This window comes from Onychomys torridus, chromosome 23 (genome assembly GCF_903995425.1).
Source record: "Onychomys torridus chromosome 23, mOncTor1.1, whole genome shotgun sequence".
Classification (NCBI taxonomy): domain Eukaryota; kingdom Metazoa; phylum Chordata; class Mammalia; order Rodentia; family Cricetidae; genus Onychomys; species Onychomys torridus.
Window position 1 is genome coordinate 11,374,217 of NC_050465.1, and position 6,000 is coordinate 11,380,216.

Sequence of the window (6,000 nt, forward strand, 5' to 3'; positions counted from 1 at the left end):
AATCAGTGCCTTGCTCAGCCATCATCAGAGAAATTTCTTCCTGAAGCAGGTGGGAACAAATAGAGAGAGACCTACAGCCAGACAATTCACAAACAGAGACCTAGGAACACTCAGTCATAAGTGGGATGTCTCCATCAAATCCCTTCTCTCAGGGCTCAGGGAATTCTGTGGAAAAAGAAGCATAAGGAGTATAAGAGCCAGAGGGGATGGAGGATACCAAGGAAACAAGGCCTTCCAAACACAGCAGGATGAATGCACATGCAAACTCACTGAGAGTGGGGCTAACATGATTAGGACCTACAAAGATCTGTACTAGAGCAGATAGGAAAAATGAATATTTGTCCCCATCCCTAACTGAGAAGCTATCTCTAATTGACAACCACTTGCATATGAAAATTTAATTCTCTCCCAGGGAGTCTTAATGGAGAAATCAACTATTCTTAAGGTAGGCTGCAAGTTCAGGGATTATTATTTTTTTATTTCTTTATTTAAAAATTTTATATTTATGTATTAATTAATTATCTCTTCTTTTTATTGTACAGGTCCTTAGGATACATATTATGGCTTCCATTTCTGTGTTTCAGTGGGATTCTTGAGTGTTCAAATGGTGAGTCTCTGCTCCCATATCTGATGTTTGTGCCTTTTCTTAGGTTCTCTACCTTCTATTGGTTTTGTGCTGTGGATATCGTTCTGTGTAAATAAAGTTCTGATTGGCCAGTGGCCAGGCAGGAAGTATAGGCGGGACAAGAGAGAAGAGAATTCTGGGAAGCAGAAGGCTGGGGAGACACCGCCAGCCACCGCCATGAGAAGCAACATGTAAAAACACTGGTAAGCCACGAGCCATGTGGCAAAATATAGACTAACAGAAATGGGTTAATTTAAGATAGAAGAAGTAGATAACAAGAAGCCTGCCACAGCCATACAGTTTGTAAACAATATAAGTTTTTGTGTGCTTTCTTGGTTGGGTCTGAGAGACTGTGGGACTGGCGGGTAAGAGAGATTTGTCCTGACTGGGGCCAGGCAGGAAAACTCTAACTACAGTTTTGTCCTATTCTGATGTGTTTGTTTTTGTTTTCTCTTACTATATAATATTTTATTTTATTATGATTCCTCAAGTGCCTGTTTGTTTTCTAAGGAGAGATCAAAAGTGGATGGCTCTGGATGGGAGGGGAGGTGGGCAGGAATTGGGAGGAGCAGAGGGAGGGAAAACAGTAATCAGGAAATATTTTAAAAAGTAACCTGACTGTTTTCAATAAAAGTAAAAAGAAGGAAAACATCTGTCATAAAGCCTTAAATAGTAGCATTTCTTCAGTTTAAAGAATGTAGCTTAGACTGTGACCCTCCAATCATATGTTAAAAGATGACAAATGAGCCATTCTGTCATTATTGTGTCAGGAGGGGACTGAGCCTGTCCTATGCATCTCGGGCTAAAGCCATAGATGTCAAAAGTTACTGCATTGCTCTCTCTCTGTATATGATGCTGAGATGCCCTATTAACATAGCCTCCTGAGTGTTTAGTCTTCCTCATCTCAGAGAAGCCCTCTGAGACTTTGCTTCTCAACCTATTGATTTTGTAGAGTGAGCAAGGGATGGGAGGCTTATTGGATGAACTCACATATATTCATACAAGAGGGACTTGTCATTAAATATAGAAGTGGGCACATTTCTGAGCCTGCTCTGTTAAAGATGACATATCTCTGTAGTTAGAGTTTTTCTGCCTGGCCCGGTCAGGACAAATCTCTCTTACCCGCCAGTCCCACAGTCTCAGACCCAACCAAGAAAGCACACAGAAACTTATATTGCTTATAAACTGTATGGCCGTGGCAGGCTGCTTATTATCTACTTCTTCTATCTTAAATTAACCTATTTCTGTTAGTCTATACTTTGCCACATGGCTTGTGGCTTACCAGTGTCTTTACATGTTGCTTCTCATGGCGGCGGCTGGTGGTGTCTCTCTCCAGCCTTCTACTTCCCAGAATTCTCTTCTCTCTTGTCCCGCCTATACTTCCTGCCTGACCACTGGCCAATCAGAACTTTATTTACACAGAGCGATATCCACAGCACTTCCCCTTTTCTTTTTTTTTTTTTTTAAGGAAGGTTTTAACTTTTACATAGTACAATTACATATAACAAAACAATTATCAAGCAAGAATTACAGTTACAATATTAAAGAAGATATCTTATCTATCTTATATTTGTGAATCTAAGGTTTTATATCTAACTTATCTTTTATCATAACTGAGAAAATTATAACTATCTAGTCTTTAACCACATCAAAGACCTCAGAAGGATATAATATTACCTGAGAACCGGAAGAAGGATGCAAGCATTTTTCAGGAGTCTTGCAAGAGTAGACAGAGACAGCTGGCAGCCTGGAAAGTCACCTAATGTTCCTTTGTAAAGTTGGGGCATCTGTCTTCAGCCCACAGGGCTAGAGTCTCTCAATCACTTCTCTCAGTGTCCTGTAGAATGTCTGGCAGTTTCCTCTGTGAAGCAGAAACCTGAAGGACCATTTTGTCAAGCCAAGTTCAGTGGTCACCTTTCTATGGGTTCTGCATGTCCAGTTGATCAAGCAGTCCAGGCAAGAACAGTTTCTTGCCCAAATGGCTATTTTTGCCAAGGTGAAGATAAGATATGAAGTGTCTTCAATGCCCATTCTCCTCTCTGAAGTAAATTGGTGCTGCCAGGAGCAGACATGTCTCACTGTCCAGAAAGTCTAAATTTTAAAAGTATTTTAAATGCCATATTCTGTAGGTCTTTGAAGTATTTGAAGATTACCTATCTATCTGAAATATGTCTATGTATATCTAGAAGACTTAACTAACATGGCTACAAGTATGATTATCATAGATGACTAATTATTAATCTATTTTTAATTATCCATTTCAATTTAAAATGAGCTATACAAACATAATACCTTCAACGCGATTAGAAATATACACACAGTATAACAAAATTAACTTTAAGTTTGTATCAATAGACTAAAATCTATACCAATGTAAAACATTTTAAACAAGTTGTTGCTCTTTAGAAGTAAGTTCCTTAATCTACCCTTTCATCCTATTATATCTGTATCATATCCCCTTTTTATCTTTAGAAAGGGATTGTATTTATAATCAACCTGTTTTAAATAAATTATTGGTTTTTCTCTGTCCCACACCAAAGGGCTCTCCTGATTTGGGACACAAGAATCTCTTAACCTTTTCTTTTAACAATGTGCTTGGGTTTAGAGAAGGAGTGAGCCAATTCCATCTCCAAAGCCAGCTGGGAATTTGGGTGTAGTTTTTCTTGCCACTTCCTGCTGGAGGGGGGCGCTGTATCTTATGGGGATACAAAGAAAATTTTAGGATTATGGAGTAGTCCATTAGGGTGAACCTCTGAGCCAATTGCCTTGAAACCATTTTGGATGTTGGATCATCTGGGCCATTGTGTCATTGGAGACCTTTCAGGTGGTCTTGGCTGATCAAACCTGATGTATCTTAATCTGGAACAAATCCACAGCCTCTGGTTTTCTGTAGAAACAAAAGCAGAGACTCTTTTCCAAAGCAACATATCCTTATATCCAAATTTTGAAGTCAAGGTACCTTTAAAATTTACATATTTGTTTAACTCAACAGTTTTTACGATCAAATCTTTTTCTGTTAAAAATCCCAAAGACAAGACAAACCAGATTCTCTGTGTAATATCCATCTTTGTAAGACTGAAACTCCGCTGTGGCTGCTGGCTCCACCCACTTCAGCTTCCCAACACGGTGGTGGTACAGTTTACCGCCAGCTCTGGGTCTAGAAGCAGTTCTATCAAAGCAGTACATAGCCCAGAAACTTTTTTTTTTAACTAGCAAAGGCTAAATCCACCATGCAGCAGAGTAAAGTGCCGCTTATAGACTCCTCATTCCCGCCACACTGCAGGTCAGACGCACACGCCAGGAACCCGCCATAGTAGCTCAAACCGGCAGGCTGCTGCTAACTTGAGAGAAACAATTAGGAAGCTGTTTTTAGCTCTGTTTTAGAATCTTTTTTCTCAGGTTTTAGGTGGAAACTCTTGCAAACATGTTGGGCGCCATTTGTAGTTAGAGTTTTTCTGCCTGGCCCGGTCAGGACAAATCTCTCTTACCCGCCAGTCCCACAGTCTCAGACCCAACCAAGAAAGCACACAGAAACTTATATTGCTTATAAACTGTATGGCCGTGGCAGGCTGCTTATTATCTACTTCTTCTATCTTAAATTAACCCATTTCTGTTAGTCTATACTTTGCCACATGGCTTGTGGCTTACCAGTGTCTTTACATGTTGCTTCTCATGGCGGCGGCTGGTGGTGTCTCTCTCCAGCCTTCTACTTCCCAGAATTCTCTTCTCTCTTGTCCCGCCTGTACTTCCTGCCTGACCACTGGCCAATCAGAACTTTATTTACACAGAGCGATATCCACAGCATATCTCATTAAAAATAATGGCAAATCCAAAGGCTTCAGGTAGACAATTTAGCATTATACAGGCAAAATGAAATCTGGGTCATCTAGTAAAAGGGTGTGTTTATGACTTCATTATTAGGGAGGGCTCTTTTAAATTTCTCTGAAAGACTTTATCTAAAATAAAACAAAATAAAAACAACAAAAATAAGGCAGCTTATAAAGTCCATTGGCTCACTTAAAGTAGCAGCTATTTCCTAGCATTCAGGGTACAAGCCTAAGTAGAAGATGACTTTCATTCAAATCCATGAGGGACATTAGGTCAATCTAACATTTGCAATCATGGCAACACAATTTAGAAAATGATTCTTTTCTTTATAACAGTCTTCTTTTTTATTCCTGTGCAATTCTGGACTATTTTTATTTTCCATATGAGTGCTTTTCATACTCTTTCCAGTTCCCCATAAATTCTGGCTACCGTGTAACTAGTACTTACTTCAGTACTTACTATTTATGGTTTTACTTATATTTTTGGTAGTGAGCCTAGCCTGTAAGGGCTGAGCCATCTCTCCAGAAGTCCCTGAGCCTGCATGGGTCAGCACTAAATCTTTTGCATGTGTTGTGGTTGTTGACTTGGTGTTTTGTGGGTACTCCTGACAGTGGGAGTAGGGGTGTCTCTGACTATTTTGCCTGCCCTTGGGTCCTTTTTCCTCCTAGTGGGTTGCCTTACCCAGCCTTGCTTTGAGAGTTTGTGTTCAGTTTTATTGTATCTTGTTGTGCCTTATTTTGTTGATGTCCCTGGGAAGCCTTCTCTGTTCTGGGGGTTGGGGAGATTGGGAGTGGATCTAGAGGAGAGGAGACATCACAGTAGGGGGAGGTACCTGGGAGGAATAGATGGAGGGAAGCACCTGTAGGGATGTATTGCATAAGAGAGAAAATAATTATGTAATGAAAAAACAAGCAAGCAAGCAAACAAACAAAAACACTTTGAGGTGTATTTTCTTGAAACACTATTTTGCTTTTAAACCATTACTTCTAACTAAAAATATGTTCTCATTTCTGATAAGATCATATCATTTAAATCTGTGTCTTAAGTACTATATTTACAACATTGAAAAAAGTTAAAAATCTAAAACACATGAACTTATTCTCTCATACAATAGAAAGAAAGTAATGAATTTTTCAACATCAAAATAGTGGTTTTACTTTCTAGAGGAAAGCTTTTTAGTATTTGATGAAGTATTTTAACCCATAGTTAAATTTTTAAATTACTATATGACCATGATGTAGAATTATTATGTACTGTCTAATATATGTCACTTGTATATCAGAAACAAAGAAACTCATAATTGTTATTTTCATGTATCAATTAATTATCTAATATCTAAGAAAATTTCCTTCCTGTTCCTTTAAGTATAAATAATTATTAATAACATTTTTGCAGGGACAGTTTTTCCTTCATTTGCTTAACTTCCATTACTAAAATTGAATTGGGAAAACTATAAAGTTAACACAGAATTTGAACACATTAATTTTTAAAACTTCCAATGATAACGATTAATAATAATCTGTATGATATGAATGTCAATAAAGTAT